The sequence below is a fragment of the Amblyomma mixtum genome, chromosome 3, assembly GCF_055824585.1.
Source record: "Amblyomma mixtum isolate Tamu chromosome 3, ASM5582458v1, whole genome shotgun sequence".
Lineage (NCBI taxonomy): Eukaryota > Metazoa > Arthropoda > Arachnida > Ixodida > Ixodidae > Amblyomma > Amblyomma mixtum.
The window spans coordinates 237,970,726-237,996,456 of NC_143014.1; positions in this window are offsets into that span (position 1 = coordinate 237,970,726).

Below are 25,731 nucleotides of genomic sequence, written 5' to 3' on the forward strand. Positions count from 1 at the left end.
TGACTTCTATTAGCGTTCTCAAGGTTTTTTGACCGAACAAAAACTCTCAGACTTGCCGCCCGATTACAGGCGAAAATGCGACAGCAATATTTGTCCAGTCATTCCTTCTTCCACCCCACGCGAGCGCCTGCTTCAAGACAAGAGTGGCCTCTGTGAAGGCAAGACGCACGGAACATTCCCGATTGCGCCTACTCAGCGGCACACCTCGAGAGATAAGGAACCCTGCCATGAATGTGCCTGGGTAGTCGATTATCGATGTGTGCCCGCATGGCCCACATGGCGACGTCGCCTCTATAAGGGGCAGGGTACATTCGCCGTACTGCCGTTCCTCTCCCTTCTTCACAAATTATTTCAGCCGAAGCTGAGGCCAGGATTTGTTGCCAGTGCTTCGCCAAGCTAACTGGAATATCCTGTGCAGTGGTGGATCAGCCCGAGAGCCAGGGGAGCAACACCGCGCTCGGATTCGTGGCCTCTGCGCAGGCTGCTGTGGACCGGTCGGGCGCACTCCGGGCTGCTGTCGGGGGTTTGGGAGCTATCGTTGGCGGGGATCTCCCTGGCCCTGGCACGCAGCCGTGCTCCCCACTTGGGAGTGGCGCTGAACCGCGACAAGGAGGAACGCCTGCTTCCTTGTTTGCCACCGGCTCACTGGGCGCATACTGCGTGCAATACGGCCTCCTGCGTCAGCGGAACATCCAGCTCCGGTGAGTGGGCTAATAACCTTTTGTGCAGCGGTGGCTTGCAAGGAGTCACGCGATTACTGTGCTCTAACCTAATTTTTGCCAGTGATGAAAGTCAAAGGAAAACTTTGTCCAGGATGGGTTTGATTCTTCTTGCAATTTACATTTTCTCAATAATTAGTGTGCTGCAACAAAAGAATTTCATAAAAGGACAAATGCCTACATCAAGAAAATTTTACTTCTCGCTTACTGGCTATAGCTATACCGAATGCTCAAATGCAATAGTGGCGGAATACCCGTATTAGTGTGAAACGTATAGTAAATTTTTCGGGCGTTTAATATGCGCTGAGCACCTGGAGGCAGCTCGCGCAGTTTATCTAGTAAGACAAACATGATCTGTATGGAGTATGTCCTTCCGGATGGCGTAGTAGAGAAACATTCCGGATGGCGTAGTAGAGGTAAGAGGGCTGACTGCTAGGCTTATAAATAAACTTGGGCATTGCAATTTTTGGCGTCAGGATTTTTCTCATTTTTTTTTATAAATATAAAACGTGCATTTGTTCCGTCTTGTTTTTACAGTTACTGTTTTAAATGGTGCCAACTGGGCTTGAGCGCGTCACAGTTCTGCGTGGTTAAAATTTCAGGTACCGAAAAAATGTGGTGACCTTTCACTGCTGACACTTCTCTAATTTTAGAACGGCAGCAAGTTAACATGCCCAAGTGAGGGAAAAAGACCTCAGCCATACAACTGACAAAATGAGATGTGCCTTCGCGTAAATAAGGCGTACTTTTGAAATTAACACTTGTGACATCTGCACTTGGTCACAATATATGGAGTGCACAAATTGACAGCAATATTTTGTAAATCTGCGCATTTCAGTTTCCACTGCGGGCAGTGGGAGGCAAGGAAGGCATCGCAGTATGTGCATAGAGGGATGACGTGGAGCATATGCGAATAAAACGACCTACAGCCACTTTATATTGGCTTTATTCATACTACACCCCTAGTTGTATGATTTGATTGCTAATCGCACAAAATTCGATAAATATTGACATCGTTTACTTTAGTTTACTTTATATTTATACTGTATCGTTTTAGCCGATTCTCATTCTTGTCTCCGGTGCTTGGCAGCTAGGCTAAGGTAAAAACTTACAAATTTCGAATACGCATAAGTAGCTGTAGCTGTGCACTTCATGTTGTAAATATTTAGCAGTTACCTTGCCTTCATTCGTACCTAGCTATGTGCACGTTTAAGGAACAAATGGAATGCTATTAAAAAAACCTAAGCCGCCCTTACACACCCTGGTACCCTTTTGAGGAACAGCACTGCTTCATCTGTACTTCTGAGCTCAGTGGACCCGTTGAAATAAAACAAGAAATGCTGGATTCTTATCAGGCCATCTTTAGCAGCGTGATGTCTTCAATCGTGCTTTTTTGTGTTGTTCAGGGTACGCGCATGACTGAGGCTCATACGCTTTAATCGTTTCTGCAGCTTGTCGTGTACTTCATCAAGGGAACTAGCGACTTCATCACTTGCAGCCCCGCATCAATGCTCGAGGTCAAGTCGGGAACTCTGGCTGCGGTTTTCTTTCTTCAGCTTCCGACTGCCAACGTCAACCTCGCCGGCATCCTCTGGGGTCGTGATGCACAGAAGTACCATGGCTGCCTGCCTTACTATAAGTTCTCGAACTACCTGCGGTTGGACGTTTTGGTGGAGTTCCGCATAGTTCATGTCGCTGGGTACCTGTACCCTCTATGTCGTCCTGGTCACCTTGGCCCGGGTGATAAGGTCTTCCACATCTCTGCACAGCGCCACGGAATATGTCAGGCTCTGCGCTGCTCCCAGTGCTTGAACTGCGTTGACAAGTGGAGAAGCACATGGTGCATGAACATTGCCGTTGGGTACAGCAGCAATGATGCCCTCTGCGTCTCAGTTCGGACACCTGCGGACCTCGACCTCACCATCGAAGGGTAACACCTCGACAGCCACAACGCAGCCCTCATTTCGGCCGCTTTCTGCTGTGCTCAGACATGCAGGTGCGATCAAGAGCCCCTTTAAGCACGATGAGTTCAGCAGACAAAGGGAGGCGTATGCGCAGCAGAAAATACGTTTCTGGAGACCTCCACTGCAATTGCCTATGAGGGCTTGCTGATTGGAATTTGTGACCATCCGCTCTTCACCTGGCGCACTAAGCTCTTTCGGTGTGGGGAGGCAGGTCATCAGCACACGCCACCGAGCTTTGCACGTCGCCGGGGTTCGGCGGCCGACACCACAAACTCATGCCTACTCTGCAGAGAATCCTGACCATTAGCTCAGATTAACGGAAATTTTTAATCGATTATTTGCGAAAAGTTGTCTTGCATTTTTGTATTTAGCAGCCATATCTGGGTCCCAGTAAGGAATCCAAAAATAAAGTTTCAAGACATTCCTTCGTTATTCGTATCCTGTCGCATTTTCTGCAAACCCAGTTCGCAGCCATTTCAAAAATTTTACACCAGCGCGTCATTATGATCTTTGTCTGGTTTTAGATTTTGTACCACCCGTTAACGCTGAGAGATAATCATCACTTTTTTGAGGTAGCGCCTCCCAGTAATTGAAGCAAGTACATGGTGGTGTCTATTTTACTGGCATTTCACTGTGATACTACCAAGCGGTGACCATTTTGCATAGAAGTCTTCGTCCTCTTAGACCACTCAGCCATAGCATGTCACTGGCTGACAGTTCACTGCCGTTTATGTACAGTTGGCGAAATTGCCTAGGAGATTCGATACGTGGACACTAATTTGGCATATAAGGCCACAGAGTGTCACATATGCAAGGAATGCGACAAAGTTAGGACAGGCTTGCAATAGTGACCGGAGACTAAATCATAAGAGTACTTTCAATCGCTATCTTCATGCCGGCAGAAAACTCGACAGATGCATCAACTCGTTCTCAATCGAGGAGGTTTATTGCTATTCGGAGTGTGCCTGATGCGCATACGGAGGTTATAAACTATAATCTCCTTCCTCTTTAGCGCCAGTAAGGTGGCCCTCTTCGAGGGCTTCTTTGAGTTGGGAAACGAAAGTAGCCTACACGAAAGAACTTAGAAAAAACGTTGCCAGGAAAATATTTTAGATGGTATATGTCGCTCATTTGCGGACACAGATCGGATGGAATATGTGAGGTGAGGAGGACGGAGCTGCCGGTACGCTGCTCAGCTTAGCAAAGCTCGATGGTGACAATCCAGTGGAGAGCACTTGAAAAAGAATTGGCAGCAAACAAAAAAAACGTGGAAAAAACATTTGCGGTCATGAATTGGGGGTGAGACACGTCCGATGCTGAGAGTGCCGTTAAGAGGTTCATACCCCGAAAATATTACAAAGTTGAAGGGTTAGGTCTGCTGCCAAGCGCAGGTCGATGTTTCATCATAGGTTCCGCCCCAGAAATACCCGTAGCTTGTTTGAACAATACTTAGTGAACAAGGCGCCCGTCGACACGCTTGTGTGTGCTTAAACAGAACCGCAACAGTCGTTGTGCAGGCTGGTTACATGTGTTTTGCGGCCGGACAGCTGCAAGTTAGGTACTGTTAGTGACGAACGTGCAGGAATGGAAGCCGTACCTTTAGATCTCTGTCTCGCGAATGATGAAAAAATGATTACGTGGTAAATACGGGAAGCAACCCGCTTTTAAGACCTTATCTTTTTGTCATTATAGGAATGTCATAAATCGCGAGGCTTTTTCTTCAGTCATGGTAGGAGAGACCCTTGTGGGCTTCTTGAAGCCCCTTTTCGTTGCTGGAGCTTTCACGACACCCGGGTATCTATTGTAGTGGACCAGAGTGCCCAGCCAGTGTGTAGCAGCGAGTTTGGGCAGATTGGTCAACTGGTACGCGGACCAAGAAGACAGAATAGTGTGTCAAGAAGCGGCATTGTCTGCTAGTACAATCTAAGCCCGCATTGCCTTTGGTCTAGTTAAAATCTGTGCTCAGTAAGGAACAAAACATGTACGATGGTTAGCTGACTTGTTCATTGCATTGTAGAATTTGCGGAATACTTCCTGCCCATTTTTTTGTTTGTGTGCTTGCGCTGCTTGCTGCTCATGCCGGGGGGGGGGGGGGGGGGGTATAGAGAAGGTCACGTGACAGGTTCGCAACTGAGTGACGTGCACTGGTGGGCGTTACTGTGAGGGCTCCTGAGCCGAGCGGTTTCGGGAGGTCGCGAGAGAAGGCCGAAATTCATTGAGCCGCAGCTTCGAAGATAATCGCGTTTTCAAAATTTTTAAAACTGCTATGGCTGTAACTAGTGGCCAGCAGTAAACCTCTGATTGCAAGAGACACCCAACCGCAATAGCGACGTTAGCTACTAGAATTGTGTAAAACCTGGTCCCCCCCTTCTTGGTCGACGCGGCCGACCATCATCTTGCGTCAGGACAGCGCCGGCTGGGCTAGGAGGAAAGTTTACCCTCATGGGGTAAGCTGAAGCCACGACGGGAGCGCCACCTCGAAGGCTACGCGGAGATCCACGGAGCCGTTGAGGCTCTCTTCGGGATCCGGCCAGAGTCACGAGCGGTTGCATTCGCACGCTGTCGTCACCTTCTGCGGCAGGCGCTCGGATATCTCTCTCCTCACCTCCCCCCGCAAATGCTCGGGGATGGCTTTGCCCCAAAGATTGCGGCGGGCACGGGAAAACCCGGCCGCCATTGTCGGCGCGCGCAAACGTTCGCCGTCGATACCTCCGAAGTATCGTCCCTGCACCAGCCGGTAAGTCGGAAACCCTTTTTACGTTAGCCTTCTATTTCCGAGGAACGCCTCATTGATGTTTTCTAGCTAGCTGGCCGTGCTCTATGTATTCATTGCAAGTGTAATAAATAGCATATGAAAGTTCATGCTTGGTCGTCCATCCCTTTGTTCTCTCGAGCACGAACCCCTTCGGGGTTAGCGAGCAGAAACGCTGCATCCGCGGTGTGTTAGGGCTGGGACGGAAGGCTGACCCCCAGTATTTCCACATAATTTACTTAACTAGCTTACTAGTTAAGGAATTCGCCTGTTGTTCACCAACTCCAGCATATTACTTTGGCGCATTGCATTAACAGTGTCACACTGTGAAGAAGCTGGGGTCTATCTACCTGTTTCTCCCTCTGCCTGCCTGCCTGTCTGTATCCTCTGGGAGTGTAGCCCTCACCCTCCTGTAGTCCCATCCACCAGCCTCCTCCGCACTGCACACCATAGCTAGGGGCTGCCCATCTACCCACCACTACCCTCGCGCAGCCTCTGCCCACCTTCACCCTCCATGGAAATCGTGTCGGGTGTGTGAATATTACACGTGGAGTAAGATCACTCATAAAAGTAAGAGCGTCTAAGTAGAAATCGAATATAAACCCAGATGCTTCCACAGAACTGTCGCGTCACTAGTCTGATCGTCGTTTATGTTTTTTTAACTAGTGGAGGGCCTCGCTAACGCAGCTTGCATAATCAGGCGTACTTTCTAGCAGGGCACATTGTGAGTAGCCTGCGTCCGTTTGAATGAGTATATCATGCGAATGATTTATTTGTGCAGCATTGATAATTTGAGAAAACATAACTTCGCTTCACACAAGAAAGTCGAGTCAACCTGCGATAATAAACAGTAATAAACACTGTCGAAAACAACGCTCGCCTAAATATGTTCTTTGCAAGTTTTTAGTGCGCTAGCATGTATAGTGGCCATTCCACAAATTTAGCCATAGCGTGTTTCTCTGACTCGCATGTCATAACTAAGTGGGACCAGAAGTGACCAAGAAAGACCAGTGGTAACCAGGTGGCAAACTTGGGAGGTACGCGGTGGTAACACCGTGGTAACCAGCGGTAACCAGTTCCTAACCTGGGGCTGAAAAAAGGCGGTAACCTGGAGTTGTAACCAGGTGGTAACCAAGTGGTGACCGGGGGTTGCCACCCCATAGCAAACTCCTAAGCGTAGCAATCTTTAATGATCGAACAATTCAGAAAGACACCACGCTAGCGCACATATTTGCATTTGGCCTAACTGCGCAAATCGTCTCCCATTTTCTGAACCAAAAAACGCCACATCTAAGCACGATATGCGACTGCCATCATTCTGTGAAAGAGCCACACTTTGGAGCAACGCAACCTTCCCAGCGATGATGTTCTCATCACGTATGCCAGGTGCAAAAACATTCTAGACGGGTCTCTTTCAGCGCACTAGAAAATTGCAGACGCAAGAGTGTTGTGGCTTGAGGGTGTTCACTTAAGAAGATAAATCGTTCAGCAGTCAAGGAACCACATCTCTCTAAGTACGAGGTCAGGAGGAGTACGGATAATCTGGAACCACTTCAAAGATGTTTTCACGAGCCGTACAATGGCGTAGAATATTGTCTTCATTGAAGAACCCAAATGCAGTTCTTTCTCGACCTCTGTGTCTTACGGAGAAAACTTCGTTCGCATAACGTCCTCATGGGCTTCAACCGTGATTTTTTTTTGTTTTTAATTATGGTAAAGGGATGTAAAACATTCAATGCGCCTCCAAAATAGCGACTATATTCGCAGCAGACGCTGAAATTCGGAATTTTTAACGCGGTCAGGAGTTCGTATGCTTGAATTCAAAATTGGGGGAATGAAAATACACGTCCTCTCAATACGGTATTAACACTTCCTTGTATATCATCATCATCACTAGCCAGACTGTGCCCCCCGCAGGGAACACTCTCCAATCAGCTCTCTCCATTGCCAGTTCCATTCAGCGTATTCCCGCAAACTTCATGATCTGATCCGATCACCTAACTTTCTGGCGCCCCCTGCTACGCTTGCCTTCTCTTGGAATCTACTCCGTTACCCTTGAGGGCCAGCGGTCATCTTGCATTCACAGTACGTACCTTGCCAAAGCCCATTTCTGCCTCTTGATTACGACCAGGGTACCAATAATCCGCGTTTTTTCCCTCACCCACTCTGCCCCCTTGTGGTCTCTTAAGGTTACATTGATCATTCTTCTTTCCATAGCTGATGCCGTTGTCCTTAACTTAAGCTGAACCTTTTACGTTAGCCACCGCGTTTCTTTCCCGTAGTCGAGTACCGGTAAGGTACAGGTGTCATATACTTTTCTTTTCAGCGATATTGGAAAACTTCCATTCAAGATCGGAGGTGTCGACTGTCATGATTATGTGTTTTTGCGGTTATTCACCGGTCCGATACTACAAATTTTTTCAGATAATAAATCCCGAAAACAGAAAGCTTGTTTTGTGCCAGACGTTCGCTTCGTTTGTTTTCAAATAGCCTTCGTTCTTTTAACCGCGAAAGCCACTGTAGTCGCACGTTCCATCCAAGTGGCGAAAGGTTCGATGCCTGCGATTCCACTGAAGCGGAGAATATGTATGAGCATGCGCTGTCATTGGAGCAAAACCTCCGTGAATTTATATGCCAATCACACTTCGGAGAAAGTCAGTTCACATCCTACAATGCGGGTGAGGCTGTGTGCTGGCCAGCCAGACCACAATAATTGCAAGCTTTTGATCGGCCGTGTCTCCTATAACAAATCGCAAGATGACACCTACGCACATCCCGGAACAAAAACAACCTTCCTAGAGTGCCAAGAAGAACAGCTCGCCGGTATTTGCATCGCGCTTTCATTTACGCTACGATATACGGTGTTTAACCTATGAAGTCTGAGCTTTGGAGACAACGTTTTGGAGGACACAGCATTAAATTGGATCCCCTGTGGTTCTTACCTGGCAGAGACAATACACTATATGGGCGCGTTGTGTTTCGCTTCCATCGAAACGCGGCCTTCGCGGCCAGAGCAGTGCACAGCCCTTATCACAGAGCCATCCCCACGGGGCACCATTCCATTTACGACAGCTGCATTATCGACGCAGACAAACTTCGCGCTAAGCACAAAATACAGCGTTAAACTAAGTCGCTGACTTGGTGCAGCCAGACCTTCTATCAAAGAGACAATTGTGCTCGCCTTTGGAGTTCGGTATCAGACATTATTCAGAAACATTACTGAGTTGAATTCTCCGAAAATCGTTTCCGCAAGTTGACGTAATCTTTGGAGCAGGACAAAGAAGAAAAATTTCGCTCCATCTGCCAATTTTTTTTATGTTAATCTTATTTCTTAAGTTGCAAAAATCGGGTGTTTTATCAAACAGTTTCACTATTATTTTATAATAATCTTTTCTTAAGGACACAAGATCGTTTTGGCAAATTAGTAGCTTCAGTGGTGCCAGTGGTTATAAAACAGGCCACACAAGTTGACTCATAACAAGCTAACTGAAACATACCCGGTAATTGTGATCGAAGACATGTTTTAACGGTGAAGAATTTATGAGGGCAGTTTTTTTTCTCTATTGCGGCATTTCACTATAAAAATCAATATAACCGCAGATCTCTCACGTGTAGGCTTGCATTCTACTGCTATGAACTTTTTTGCCCGCCTCAAAAGCGTTCCCCTTTATTTTTCTATGCCAGTGTTAACTGCTCGATGCGAGCGATGGACACATTATAAAAAAAAAAGATATTGCTACGTTTCGGAAGAATGGACCTTCAGTATTTCGATACCAAAACCTTAACTTTTGCAATACTGAAAATTTTAGCTATGGATGTTGGACGTATTCTAGAAGTAGATTTTAAATATTTTTGCGTGCTTTATTCTAATTATAAGTGCTTATAGTTTGCTATGGATAAAATGTATATATTTTTGATAAGAAATTTGAAGACGCAGTTTTAATAAGAATTTAGCCAGTCAGATTTCTGATTCAACGTTTTAAGACCTACTCTAGCCATGATAGTTTCCTGCTGTTTTTTGCTATGTATTGTCATTCTGGATATTCTGCTTTTTACTGTCAAAGAGCACATTCAGTTAAGGAGTGTCGGGTCTTCTACTTTTTTTTTCCTCTCCTTTCACGCTTCCTTGTCCTCTTCACCGTTCGTCATCCGACTTCATGCAGCGTGCAGGCTTTCTGACTAGTGCTGGCTATTTTGTTTCTCGTTTGCTTTTTACACACTTAATCGCGCCCATTTTTATTTTGTTTTCAAGCATGCTAGTCGACATCGGCCACACATTTATATTTCATTTTGGTGTTTCATTCTCGCAAAGCCAATCAAATTTTTCTGAAAAAGAACATTTCCACGCGCGACGTAGCGCGTGCATTCCCGAGCAGCCACGTTCCTGGCACTGCGAGTCCTGCGTTGATGCCCGTGTTCATTTTCCCGGAGACTACGAGGAGCCCTCGCTAAGGTAAGCCCCATTTTGCAGTTCCAGGGCCTTCGAAGTGCTCCTCTTCTCTTGGTAGCACTCCACAGGCGGTGCGGCTAAGCGCGTTCTCGAAAAGTAACCTCCGTCCACCAGAGTTAAGATCCACTCCCTTCCTTAGCTACGAGTGCGAGTCAAATTTAGCCCTTATCACTGCGGGCAAAGCAAAGCCAGCTACTCTAAGCAGGCGACGATTTGTGTCCCTTAGGAGGACGAGGATTCTTGTGTATTTCCTTTCTTCGCCCAGAGACGGACACTGCTCTCTGACGCGCAGATCAAAATGCACTGCTGCTCTCAGCAGTGCCTGACGTTGAGCAATATTCTCTTGTTCGATTCCTTCTTGCTTCATTATTAGAGACGGCGCGAAAAGTCATATCTCAAAATGGTCGGATGGCTTCGTGCCTAGCATTCGCTATGCACCCTTGCTTGCCGAAACAACATGCCGTGGAGGCTCATAAGACAAAATCCTCGCAGCGGTTTACTAAGCTTAAACTTCCCATTCAACTTCAGTCATATTTACCTCATAGTTTGCAGCCATTTTATATAGTTTGCTGCAAACTATATAGTTTGCATAGTTTGCAGCCGTTTAAGTCGAAACTCTGCGGTCTCTACAACAAATTTTGGAACCCGTCTTGAAGCGTTGTACAATACGAGCACTGTTGTGGATCACTGCTGGTACAAAACACGTGAAGCCTAGTGATAATGTTCCGCTAAAGGAAGTAAAGAACCAAGATTAGAATGTGGAGTACGAAAAAAATACGTTCTTAGAATGAAATATTTTCTAGCAATTCAGAACCAGGTCAATGCATTTTTTTTTCTTTGCATATTTTCTACGCCATAAGCTGATATGAAATAAGCCGAAGAAGCTCACCAGACTTCAAGCGTTAAATCCCTACTGCTCCGAAATCGCACTGACATTCCCCTAGGAATTCGCCTTGGGGCAGTAGAACGAGCGATTACGCCGCCCCTGCTCTCCTGATCCGTCATTGACTTGTCCTTGTATGCTATAGGTGGAGCTTGTCGATACACGCAGCCCGAAAGCGATGATTTTCTGCTAATAAAAAGCGAACACCGACTGGGTTGAAAGCATACTGCTATGTCACCGCACAGGAAAGAACACAAGGTTGTCTAAATTCAGAGGAAGTGCCCTCCACTGCGGCGTCCTTCTCAGCACATGCGTTGCTTCTGTACGTTAAACCCTAAAGTGTAGAAATTGCAAGGCACGATGCATCTTTCACTTGTACGGAATTTGCCGCCCACCAAGCTCTTTTTCACGCAGAACAGTTTTTTTTTCCTATCAGCTCAACAGAACGACCTCCGGCCAGAGATGGCTCGGCATTCCATGTCCCTCCCGTTCATTCCGCAGGTACAAGGCACCCTGAATGTTTGGAGGATCCTACCTCCTCTTGTCAGCATGAACACGAGTGAACAGCGGAACCGACCCGGACACAGCTCTGAGACCGGCAGCACGAGAAGCAGCCACCTGAAGGCCGCCACCGCTCACGTGATGCGCCCAGGAGAGGTGTCGCGGTGTTTCCTACACTCCTCTTCCTTGACACCAGCGAAAGTTACTCTGGTATCGGCCGCCAGGTGAGTCAACAAAGCCACTTCGGGGCAGCCTGGGAGGGAAGCTCCCCACTCTGCACTTTAATTTTAAAGCGCTTTCGAGCGTAAGAATGCCCTCAACTCCAGCATTTTTTTTTCTCTGACAGAAAGATTATGGAAGTTCTACTGAGAAAAGTTTATTATACGTTCGTTCCATTGTTTCCAATGACGGTGTAGGACTACATGAGGGGTAAAAAGGAGAAGGAACATTCGTTAAGCAACAAAAAGCTTATGTATATAGTCTGAAACCGCCACTTTATAGTATTTTTTTATATTTTGTATATTTTGTACTTTTTGCAGACACCTAAGGCACGTCTGCATACATGAGTAGTCGTGATAAGACCAGAGCAAGCACTACGCATAAACAAGCAAAAGACAGTGGGGTACTGGAGAATAAGTACCTAGAGTTTACTCTAAAGTTGCATCTTTGGTTGACCTTCCATATAGGATTCCTAACAGCGAAACTAGCTTCTTAGTATCTCGTCTTGACTCGGTCAATATTGAGACAAAGCGCTCTTAAAGCCCATATTTATTGAGATCGTGGACATTTCACTCATCAGCTACAGTTAAGTCGTGGGATCGCGCATTTCACCTTTTAATTCAAAACACTCCATTCCGGAGCACGCAAAACGGGCACGTACGCTTCTGTCAGGTCCGTTGTCTCTATACAGTTTCACCGGCGGAATGTACTCCATTACAGGGCGTACTTTTCCGCAGGCCGAAGCCGTCGAATCCTACGGCTCTAAACTGGTTACCATAGCTGTCTCGGACTTGTATAAAGTTCTCGAGATTATGCTTAGATATTTGTTGCAGTTCTGTAAGATATAGCGTCATGTTAGTGCATCAATTACAAAAAACAAAGCTCTTTCTGCCTTCCCTTCTTCCTTTCAGCTGGAGGGGGAGCGGAACTGCCTTCGCGGCTAGTATACCGTCTGCTGCTCGCTGTCAATGCACTCCTTCCAGCGCGGAACGCAAGAAGGCACAACCGCTTCGAGCGTTGCTTGGGGCGATCACGGATGCATGCCGACCTCCAACAGGTTCAGCAGCTGAAACAGCTACCGGGACGCCTGCCGACTGCTGCACCCTGTCTCGTACCCGTCGAGTGATGGGGCTCTTTCGCTCCCCTGCTACGGGTGAGTGGACAGCCTGGAGAGGGACTGCACCTTTGGCACTGTTCTCGTCCGCGAGACAGAAAATATCCAGGGGAAAAGGTTTTTCTGCACAGTTCAATAAGCTTTATCACTGCTTTACTGAACTCTATAGCACGCTTAAGGTGCGCTGGCCATCAGCCTCATGAAGGAGCGGACGCCATTTGCTATTGAACAGATTTCGAAATATGCGCCAACCTTTGGTAACTTCAGGAAGTGCGTGTGGGTGTGTACAGATATTTACCCTTCGAATGATTCAGGCAATGGGCTGGAAGCCGTATTTAGCCATGAAGGGCCGCGCTACCCTATCTAAAGGAGCAAGTAACCGCTAATAAGAGCAGAGTAGCTGTATTGTTATGTGACGCACAGGTTGGACGAGCCTGTGCTTTATTACAGCAAATCCCTAGTTTTTTTTTTCTTTCGTGTACACAGAAAATAGGTAGAATAGAGGCAAGTAAAACGTGTTCCAAGTGCAGCTACAGTTCTTAAAATGCGTCGGCGCCCTCTGCTGAAAGCGTAGGAACCTGCATATTCTCGATAATTGTGGAGAAAAAGAAGCGCATGACACTACGCTCTAGAGAACGCTCCATTTTTTATTCCTGACCTATTCAAGAGCTTTTACCTTGAGGAGGATTGTTTTTGACACGTTGTTTTGTCCTATAAATTGTCCCGTCCGGTTTTTCGCAGCCGCTCGATCATTGTATGGAATATCGACAAAGCTGAGATTCCATGAGCATGCACTGCACTTTAAGAAGATTTTCATCAGTTTGTTTGGTAACCGATCGTGCAGCGTTGCAATGGCCTGTTATCCGTTGTAGATTTTATGTCCTAGTCTATGCTCGCTCTCGTGAAATGAGGATCCAATAATTGAAAGCGCACGCAATTAATTGGTATTGCTTCACAATCTGTGGAAAGAGATAACGGACCATGGTATGCAATGATAGAAACGTGTAGTCCACTGAATAAGTTATACTCTAATATTTGCCGGGTTGCAGAATCAATAGTGTTCCGTTATCTTCCACCTGTTGCAGACATGAGTTAGAAGTACTTTTCTCGCCGCATGATTCTCTATCTACTGCAGAGGTAAAATAATCAATCTTTCTACAGTGTATTATCGAGCCCCTTAAGCCACGTTCGCATTAGCACGTACAGTCTTTGCCAAAAGTAACCGAGCAACAGGTTCTTGCTTCTCAAACGTATAACGGAGCATTTACAGAAGCCCTAAAGACCGAACGGTGCCATAATGTAAGGACAGGGTCTCACCTTTCTTTACACAGAATCAGAGCTTAAGGGCTGCCATGAGTGCTTCGCTTCGCGGCTTATTAACAAACCACCTGTGCTGGGTAACATTTGGCAAAGACTGTACCTTTTAATTTTTTTTGTTCATTCCATGCACTCTCAGAGTCTCTGACCGTCGTGTACCGTTATTGAAATTCATTTTGTTTTTTGCTTTTCTTGCGCACATTCGCAGAAGAAATTATGTAAGAGGCGTCCAATAGCAACTTCATTGTACTTAAAGCGCCGTTTTACAGCATTCTAGATGCGCGTTTTGTTTCGTTGCGATGCTTGTCAGTTGTTCTGTGTCAACTTTTAGGATCGCATGAGCCGAGTAACATATTCGATCGAATGATGTACCATAAAAACACCTTCTCATTCCGCGCAATTTATGACGCCTGATTAGCAAGGTTCTGTTTCGTTTTATGATTTTATTACTACTGTAACATCAGTAGACACGCCAAACACACGTTGCCAAGTCGCACCTACTACAGCGCGTTCACTAGGTGGGCCTCTAATAAGCTAGTTCCAACTACCTTTCGTGCCCTATGCGTTGCGCGCCCGCCTGACGCGCAGAGGGAAAGGATTCGAACCCCAATTCCGTTTAGCTTTCTTCGAATGGAATGCTTCTACATTCTGACTCCCCTTTAGAGGAACCACCTCGCCACTTCTGGCTTTATTTCGGGAGACGACGAGACTGGGTTTTCGGCAGAACGAGCTCCTTAGGCTATCGTGTAATATTTGCAAGACGGACGCAATGCACTGGGATGTCGCTGCAGTCCGTGTAGACGGATAACGGAGCATGATATGTAAGGAGATAAACGTGAAATCCTCTTCCAAATCACACTATTTCGCACCTGTCGTGTTGCAAAATCTGAAATGATGCATTTTCTTCCAACTTAATTATTTGCAGATTTGAGCCATAAGTAGATTTACGGCTGGCATATTTCGGAATCTATACCATCGATAAAAAAGCTGTCACACCACTTACCTTTTGGGATTTTTTTGTTAATTCAATATAATCTTCGGGTCTCCAATCGCTCTCTACAGTCATGAAATAACGTCATTTTTTATCTTTCCTTCCATAAATTCGCAGAAGCCAATGTGTACACACCGTCCGATGGCACCCTTACTGTAGTTATCACTCCGTTCTACATTAGACCAGATACACTTTCCGGTTCCTGCCGATATTTGTCAGACGTTCTGTCTCCATTTTTATGATGGGATGTACCCCGCTGCATACTCGCTCGCCGCCGCGCCAGGCTACTGTTTGTTTATTGGAGAAAAATTTTTAGATCTTAGTATTAAATCTTGGAGTCCCTAATTACATACTACATGCTTCCAAATGCTGCCCAAGAACGACCAGTGAACGCATCAGAGCTGAAGCTTTTTGCTTTTATTAATTATCCGAGAGAGATACGCCCTTATTATAATAAGCTCCAGCCCGTTTATGCAACAGCGTTGCAAATGGGCACTAAGGTCGTTCCAAGTGGTTGAGATAATTTTTTTATGTCTATTATTTTTCCACTGCTTCGTCAATGAAAAGAGGGTTGCCTCATCGCATCGTTTTTAGGTGCGGAAGTAACGTTGCAGAAAGAGCCAGCAGAAGGCGAGGAATCCAACTAAAACTTCTGCTTATCCCAGGCTATGGGGATCCCTCTTTGTCCCATTTTTCGAAGGTTCATAAGCAGTATAATTTCTACAAAGTAAACGAAGGTGAGATGCTCGGAAACACCGTGTAACTTCCTGGGGATGCAGTCTGGTTAAACTCAAAGCAGGGAATTTCTATGTTGCGCATGACATCTATTGCAAGGCGTAAATGTATGCGGAAAGGAAAATAGTGTTCACATGCAGACCCTAATAATGAGTGGCCGACAAGCAAGCGCCTGGCAACGCCGTTTTCAATTGACGTAATCACGACAGCCGAGCTGCGGTAACGTTAATTTTGGATCCTAAATATAAATTTATGAATTAGATAACTAAAAAAGGACACTTTGCTGATACCTTATAAGACTACTGCGCCTCTTACTGCGAAAATGTGACATTGTACAGGAAAAGGCATGAGCGTTTTATCTCCCACTGAGTTTACAGTAGCGGGAACTGGTTGGACACAGAAGAAATACATGTTTCAGGCAGGATAACGCTGTTGTACGTTTCCAATAACGATGATCATTCTCTGGATTGCATATTGTTATAGAACGGTGTGTTAGTATCCGAATAACAAAGGTGAAGGCTGAAAGCGTCCGTTTGAATCGCTTATAGACTCCCGCTGTGCTGCCCTAACTAATTTTTCTATCACAGTGTGTACAAGTACATAGCGCGGGATCCCTACTCGAGACTTTAAAATTACGTCCAAACCAAGGTTTGCGTTCATATGTACAGCGGGGTACGGCACCGAACGCATGTGCTTGACATCAGCGCCTCCGATCATAAAAGCAAAAAGAACATTTAAGAAGCGACAGACAGCGCCGGTGCCTTGAAAACAGTACCTTGAAAAGGAGTACTCTCTAAGCTATACCACTTGGACGTCAGCATTAATGTGACGATAATATTTTCGCCACTTTATTTAAAAGCGTCATCGAAAAAAATCCGTCGATCCGTCTGTCTGTCCGCCCGTCCGTCCGTCCGTCCGTCCGTCCGTCCGTCCGTCCATCCGTCCGTCCGTCCGTCCGAGCAATGTGATACCACTGATCTCTTCAAATGCTCGCTCAAGGCCAAACAAATCGAGATTTCTTTTAATGTGTCACCAGCTCGCAACACTCATCGCCCGAAGCAGTCATTATGGCTTGAGGAACAGCCAGTATACGCGGCCTAGGTTCATTCAGCCTTCAGTTTTATTCTTTCTGTTAGTCTCTGTTAACGTCCGTCTCGCTCTTGTTGCAGCAGGTTTCCACGTTTCTGACCTGCGCCTGGGCTGCTTTCGTCGGCAAAATGCCCTGAAAAGCCTTGGGGTCTGTGCAGGGCTGTGGTGTCCAATTAAAACATCGCGGTCGGTCGTCCCGCTTCATCCCGAGTGTCGCGCCTGCGGGGAGGACCACTACCACGCACAGCCAAATATTGGCGCTGAATAGCGCCGCCATATCGCCGCAGCCACTTCCAGCAGTGGACTCACGGCGAAGTACGCATTCGTTGGAGCGGCAGTGTATTTTTTTTTTTTTGTAACGATGAATAATTTGTGCGCTCCAGTAAGGAGCCGCAAGAATAAAGCTGCGAAACGTTTCCTCTCCATTTTTGGAAATCTGGCGCTTTCTCGAAGCTCGTCGGATTAAGTTCGAAATTTTACATTCCTTGAGTTGGTACTTCAAGGAAACTCACTGTAAAAATAATTTCACCCTTATGGCTGCATTCCCGTGTCAGAATTGCGCCCTTGAACTCTCCCAAAAGGCTGCCAAGTATTGTTGTCATACCGTACAGTGGGGATAGGATAGTGAGACTTGCACTCTTTCTTTGACCGCTTAGCAACTTAATACGTTTTGATCGCATTAAAGGACGCTGGTAGATTTTCTTTTGCGTGCACTCTTAAAGGGAAGCTGAAGACCGCTAAGAAAAGCCGCAAATGACCTCTCTAAGTCTGAGCCAGAATTGGGACATTCCCAAATATATTTGTTGCCAAGATGTCCGTCGCAGTGTGTTAAAAGCTGTTTTCAGTGGAATCAAATTGATGTTTCCACGATTTTCATGACCGCGATTTTTTTTCTAATATGTTTGAAAAACAGAGCTCGCTAGAAGAAGCTTACCTTCAGGCAACGCCCTCGCGCAGTAAAACGATGTCAGTATGTGCCTCAGGTGCTTATTCCAGGGGAACACAAACAAAAGTGTCCCTGAAATAGGTCATACAGAGCTACTGAGGTGGCAGAGTTAAGCACAAAACATACTGCGGCTGCGCATAATACATACTTGACCACAATATGCACATATTCTTCAGGTTTGTATAGGCTATTTGAGCGAGGCCGCATTTCTATCATTGATCCTTAGGAGTTCAGTTAGAATGGTGGCGCAAATCGAACTGATGGTTGCCCGCGACAAAGCTGCAGCTGTTCACGGAAAGCTCGAATAGTTAACATTTAAGAGCACGCTTGTTGTGTAATCATCGCGGCTAGAGCGATAGAGGCGGCGCGACTATCGAGAGAGTGGCTATAGGATAAGCCGCGCTGCTCAGCTACCGGGCATTCCACTACAAGCTGTGATGGAATAAACAACGTTCGGTTATCCACCCACCTGGCCTTCGTCTGCTGTCCCGGACAAAACACGCCATTTGGCGACGAGAAAGGGATTCTGACCAGTTCTACAGCAAGCCGACATGGCAACGGATGGTTCGGCAGCGGCGGCAGGAGTGACGCAACTCGTCGGTCGACTCGGACACATCGAGCCCTTCGACGAGTCTACGAACGACTGGCCGTCGTACGAGGAACGCTTAACGTTCCTCGAATTGAAAAGCTGTTCAATTGGGGACAGTACGCGTACACATTTATGCACATTTGCACCCGAAGGAGGTGCAGCACCCTCGCGTCCGTGCGTCAAAAACAGAATGAAATGGTGTCGAAGGAGCGCCTTTGTTAGAGTTGTGCCTTTAAGGATGGAAATTTTCAGTGTTTGGCACGGTGTCTTAATTTGTGCAGCACGCTGATTGGCAATTTGTTTTACAGATCCGTAGAAAATGAAACAATGGACGACGTCACCTGGCATCCTACGTACCGATGTGCGTTTTATTCGTAAAGATTTTCAAAAATTTTCTTACCTCAACCTTGCTCGTTCGCAGTGAAACTGCGCACAGAGCTTGCGTATTATGGTAACTTTTGTATTGTAGCAAGTTTTACAACGGTACTTACTTAGTGGAGCCATGCATGATGCAAAAGCGTAATCGTCTGCGTCGAGATCGGCGTACCGAAACTCAAAACACCGAGTTTTTGCTGAAGGGCGGCAGTCATAGTGTTTCTTACTATTACCTAGAGGAAAAGCTGGCGAGCCGTCTATGGGAGTTTGCATAGAGGCTCCTCGTGACCACTTCAGCCACCATGGGCGCTCAAAGCATCATGGGGCGGTGAGCTACCGACTGGAGAACTACAACTTTTGTCCAAAAAATAATGCAAAAATAAAGCTGTTCGATAAATACGAATGTCCTAACATTCAATATCCTGTCTGTAAATTGCAACAAACGAGCAGAAAAGCCTTTAAGTGCAAAGTTTGCCCAAATTGGGGGACGACTCGCTCTTAGGGGTGTGCGAATATTCAAAATTTTCGAATATATTTCGAATAGTATATTTTCAGTATTCGTATTCGATTCGAAATCCAAGTATTCGTGTTCTTTCGAATATTCGACCCGACGCGAATATTCGTATCTAGCCGAATATTCATAGTAAGCACCGGCGCTCATTTCGGTCCGCAAGCCCTATCGACAGAGACATAACAACATGGCGGCGCCCAGAGCAATGTGCATGGATGAAGGAAAATTTTTCCTTCGAATTTTTCCAAGGGCCATGCCGTAGCTAACTGCGCTGGTGAGCTTTTTTGTGGCTATACCTGCGAAGTTGCAATAGTCAGAGCTGTGCACGAAGTACCTCGCCATACGTGCCAGGTCAGTGCCAAGTCAGAGGGCATTTTCTGTGGCTGGAGGAGTCGTTTCAGCTAGAAGGGAACTACTTCTGCCTGACCATGTGGAGCAGCTGGTTTTCCTTCACGACAACCTTTTATGTTCATCCCAGCAACGCGCTTTTGTGCTGATGGCAAGCTAGCCTTGATCAATGCTGTGTACTATCCATCATCTCTGATATTTCCACTCTTCTAAGAATAATGTTCGAGACTTTGATACTTTTTGTGCAGCCACACACACCTTTTGTGTTCATTTAATCATCGATAGTTGAACTGTGATGTTCTTGGGTGCTCAAATAAATGTTTTGTAGTGGTTAAATGCATCTGTCCTTGATTATTCGATATTCGATTCGATATTCGGAATCAAGTATTCGTATTCGATTCGTATTCGAAAAAATTGATATTCGCACACCCCTACTCGCTCTCCTATTAGCCAAGTATTAAACATTATAAAAACTAATATTTCGTGCTCAACAGGCACGTTTTTAAAAGGAAATATGTTTTCAAAAATATTTTAGTTGCTTAAACACTTCAAAAGGTTTTTTTTAATAGTATTCTGGAAAAGTGAAACCTTTTATTGGCGTTGTGTGTCGTTGCGGTTTCACTACTATGGTTTTTACACTCTGCATCCGGGCGAAAGTCGTCTGCGCACCATGGAGGAAGGGAAACTTTCCTTCATGCTTTCCATCCTCCATGTCTGCGCACGCACGAACAGCGTTTTCAGAACGAAACGTCTTAGTAGTGCCACTTCGTGTTCCCGAAAAACTACGACTGTCTCGCAACAAGTAGCTCACCGCCCCATGATGCTTTGAGCGTCCATGGTGGCTGAAGTGCAGCGCCGCCAGCTTTCCCTCAACGTAATTGTAAGAAACTCTATGGCGGCAGTAGCGCCATCTCTCTTCTGCAGTGGAAAGCGTCACAAAGCGCCAAGGAGAACGTTGCAAGGAGCGCGGGCCCTTTGAATACACCGTTCCGGCCTTGTCGTCTGTTTCAACCAGGGTGTCGAACCGGAACCGAACCCGAACCCGAAACCGGAACCGAACCTGAATTTTCGCCCGGAACCGGAACTGAACCCAACCCGTATTTTTTTCGCCATCTTGGAACTGAACCCGAACCGGAACGATTCAAAGGAACCGTTCCGAACCGGTTCGGGACCCTGTTCAGCCCTACTTTTTTTACATCCCGGCATACTTCTTGTTTTCGGACAAAATGAGATATTTAGCGCATAGATTTACCCACCCGCAGCTGTCTGCTTTGGGAAGTGTGAAGATGGTACCCAGTATATGCGACAGCAAACTTACAGGAAGTCTGATGCCAGGGAAGAAGCCTAATGGACGCTTCTGTAATGTACTACCGCCAATTATAAAGACTTATACGTCAGGTTTATGTGAAATCTTGAGTCATTGCTCCTCCCCTTTTACATATTTCCGTAAATCTTCATTCAAATTGTTAGGCCTGCTCTAACTCAACAAAGTACCATAGACATCAAATTTTTACTTGCGTGCTTTCTTCTTTCAAACGACGCATTAGACAATAGTGTACATGGAGCACCGCGTGGTATTCACCAACACAGAATAAATAATTTTTATTTGAATTTCTTCGTGACCCTGTTTCGGTTTCACAACATAACGATGGCTGTGACGTGTAGTGGAAATTAGGTCGCACGAGGTGCAATAAAACCGCAATATAACTGCTGATACATAGTTCGTTTTAATTATAAGTCTTGAAGCCGGCTGATTTAGGTGCTATAGTGATTAAAAACAATGTATCAGCGTTTGTATTAGTTTTCGCGTGCCTCACGTGACCTAATATTGAACTCACGTCACAGCCATCATTCGGTTGATGAAACCAAGACAGCATGGGAGAAAAATTTTTTTTTCTAAATTATTTAGTGGCAGTGGGCGAATACCACACGGTGATCCATGTATTATAATATCTATGGCGTCATATAAAAGGAGAAAACACGCAATAAAACTGAGTGTCTATAGTCATTTAATCACCTATTGAGAATGCCTTCCTTTTCTTTGCGTCATTCCCCACAAATAGATGAAATATTAGCGCGAGGAATAAACAACGTTGTGATGGTGGTTTTTGAGGAAAGGAAATGGCGCAGTAACTGTCCCACTTCTTGATGGACACCTGAACAGCCGCCTAAGAGGGAGAGGAGGGTGGGAGTAAAAAAAAGAGAGAGAAAGGGGCGCACTAGGGGAGGGCTCTGGAATAATTTCTACCAGCTGGGGATCCATGAAGGGCAACTTCATAGGTTTTTTTAAATCGACGAGCTTAAAAGGGTCCAATGTGTGAAACTTCCAGGTAAAGTATGGGAAGTCCTTTTGGCCTAGCGTTCCAAACGGTGACGTAATCACCGATTAAAATTGCGACGGCCTTCAAGCTTTTCCGCAGCGCACAACGCTAAGTGGGGGACGCATGATGACGTCATCGAAGGTATCGGGACATTTCCAACGCATAAACGTCTGTTTTGAAGGAAAAAACCAACGCCACCGAAGGCACAGCCCACCGAACGTTGTTCGGCAGCGTCTAACGAGGCTCGGCAGGACGTAGGTGACGACAGCGGTAATTTGAAATCATACCTTCCGTGACGTCACACTGAACTTCCCCGTACTCCTGCGTTGCTTTGAGGAGAAGTGCAAAATTTAATCATCGATTACGTCACTATTTTAAATGGTAGTGCAAAAAACTTAGCATGCTTTACCTACAGCCTATATAGATTTGAATCCTTGAGTATCGCGAAATTATCAAAAAGTGGCGCAGTTGTCCTTTCACGTGCACTGACATCGCGCAGCACACGATGCCTTTTGCGTTTCGCCTTCATCGAAACGTGGCCCCCGGGGCCGGGTTGGAACCCGGGTACACCGAATAAGTAACCGAGCGCCCTAACCACTGAGCCATCGCAATGGCTAGTGCAACATTTACTTTTGTAGGCGCTCGTTGTCTCAGACAGCAGGTTCTAAATAAAACCCCTCATGATGGGTCTGTAGGGCAATAAAGAAAAAAAATGGCTCAATGGCCGTGGAGCGCGGCTGCGGATTCCAAAAATACAAAAACCAGCGTGCTCTGTTGCACGTCGAAAATCCCCAGCTGGTCTCCGTTAATCTGGAGCCCTCCACTACACCGTCTATCCTATAGCCCCAATGTCTATTCGACACGTTAAACCCGAGATTTTATTACTAGTATTACCAAGACAAGGATGTATAAATTGTTTCAGCTTTTTTTTTTTGGAATCAGCATATCCTTGTCTGCGCGCGACGGAAATAAGCTACGAAAGGTTGGTTCTTGGCAACGGTGGAGATGTACTAATAAGAAAGAAATTAAATACCGATTAGACAAAAGGACAATGTGGAAATACTTCTCGCTCGCTGGCATGCGATAGTGATTACGCTCAGAAAGATGCTACTGCGATGAAGTGATTTCGTTATGCCGATTCGCTGAAATCGTTCTGCTTCTAAGAAAAAATTGCTGCCAGTCGCCAGCGCTCGGCTCCATCCGCTGTTCTCGCACTGCTCGATCTTGAATTCTCTGTCTGGCGACTTATATCTACTTCTCGCAGTCATACTTCCGGTTCTTAGTGTCTGACACGATAGGCTTATGATTGTTGGCGTTTTTTCCATAGAACGCTTGGGCGACTGATTACGTTGAGTTTTCACAACAATCTGCCTCGGCTATTCGGGTACAGGTGGGTGATGGGTGTTGGGGAGATGGGTGAAAGTTTTTGAAGGTGCATTTTACCAGTGAATGGCGGGGTGTGCGCCTACCGGAGTGTGCATCAAGGATGGACGCTGCACGCATGCACCCCCCCCCCCCCCCCACGCCGCCACAACACACACACACACACAGCGCGGTTATATTCGGAAAAGCAGGCTATACTGCTAACGCGGTAAAAAGAACAACTAAAACAGTATGCATACTCTAACCTCTGACTCCGAGTGGGATTCGTACCAAGGCCGGCGCAAGAGAAAACTGTGTTTACAGATGCTTTAGGCTACTCAGCTATCTTCTAAGCTTCTTTTCATGGTTGTTGCATAGAATATTTTGAACCTCTCTGACCCTCCTCATGCCTTACTTGACCGCGTCGAATTCAGCGATCTCGGCGTAAGGCCTTGTACCACCATAACTCCCTTTCTCCGGCCGCACATGAAAATTCCAGACGGTGCACACGTCAAGAAAGGGGAACCAGTCAGGAAGTTGAACTTGCGCAGCGTATTCCTCCTGCGCTGTTGTGCACTGTTGTCTGAACAGTCACCTCGTAGAACGCGGCGGTTCTGCGTGTTCATTCATCATGCGGGTTTGCCACACGCTAAACAGTGCTATGAAAAAATGAACGGCGGCGCAACAAGGACACTAACAATTAAGGGACACCACATGCGCATGTGGTGTCCCCTTTCTTGTTAGTGTCCTTGTTGCGCCGCCGTTCATTTCATCATGCACCAACTCGCCCCTCAGGCCATTCTTCTGAAACAGTCCTATGAACACGAAGAGTTCGCACGGAATTCCGGAGTTTTTCATCGCAGACTAAATGTTATAATGAAATGTATGATATCAATGGGTTTTTTAAGAGAATGCTTAAGTATGGCCCAAACGAACGCAGCATCGAGACAAAAGTATTATTTTATTGCTGAAATGGTTTCTCGTTTCTCGCACAGGTAGAAATGCACTGACCATGGCTCAAACGTCCCTTTGGCGCGAAAGTATGTACGCCCTAACATGTAAGGTCCTTGTCTGAAGCGTGAAAAAGGTTTTTTTGGTCAAACTACAGTCCAGCCCACTTAATGAACCTGACGGTCACGCATGTTCCGTGCGTTATAACTGATGTTCGTATTAACTGGATTCTTCGTACAACAACCAAAAATACTAAGGCCGCTAACTGTTTCGTTTATTTGTTATAAAACTGCGTTATGCGTCCCTACTTGTGCACAGCAGAGACTGTCGCGGCTCTTTCCAGGCCATCAAGGGCGGTCATTTAATCCTCGTCGAGACCTTGTTGCCAACTATAAAATTTCGGGGCGGGGTATAACTAATCATGGATGAAGTGTGCATGGCAACTTGTGACAGGTCGGCTACATAAATGAGACTCTTGGCAGTAGGTACAGCTCGCACTTGGTGTTGAACGTCTCCGTCAGAGCAGGCGCTTCTGCGATTTTGTGGTCCGCAGGAACGTAGTTATCCGAGGAAACATTTGATCGGCTATGGATCAACGAAGCGTTGCCAGAAATTTTCATGCGTCTGGTCACGGGTGTTTTCAAGCTTCTTCTCTCGATCTTGAGCTGATGCAGCGACGAAGTAGCGCAGCGCTTGTGGCGCAGAATGCATCCGTTGCACTGTCCGCTATATGACAATGCCTGCACATAGTAGCGGCGCTAAAGATGGAGACGACTTACTATTTCAATAGACATTTATAGTATATCGTTACCATGTTTATTTTACCGTTGACAGTGTTACCGGACGCCGGACTTTCCGATTAAGGCCGGTTCACACGACGGTCCTTTCGCCCGCGGCCCGCGCACTACGTGTTCATGTGTCACCATATTGAGAGGAGCGCTGTCGGCCCGCTGCCTGGTCAGCGCGCCTCTCAATGTGGTGACGCATGAACACGTGATACGCGGGCCGCGGGCGAACGGACCGTCGTTTGAATCGGCCTTTAGCGCTGCGCACGGCAGTGCCGCCCTTTAATTCCATTTCTGGGTTGACGTGTTCTTTCTGGGGCGATGTCGTGAAGGTTGAGAGGCCCTGTTTCATCTGCTTCTTAGCGGAAGAACGACCTCTAAAACCTCGGCGTAGTTCACCGCGCCACCTCGTTCTTTATAACCGAGTGGTGTGGCCAGAGTTTTTCGCTGTATCTGACAAGAATTTCCGTTGCCCTTATGCAAATTTTCACGGTAGAACTACACCCGCTCGTAATAAGCGAACGTTCGTTATACCTGCGGCCATTAAAGTGGGCTGCACTGTCCATCCGCTGACTTCGCTTTAGTACACTAGTATGAAGAAAGTCTAGGTAAGGCTGTAGATGTATGGGTAGAGGAAGTAATGACCGATAGCAAAATTTGTCATCTTCCTTGTGGAGAGGCCGTACAGGTAAGTAAAAGCGAAGAGTGAGAAAAACGAATGAATCAGCACAAAGTTTTCTCACGAGCACGTCCAGAAAAAACAGGCGAGCAGTTGGTCGCCTATTAAGCACAGCTGCCAGAAAGGGGTT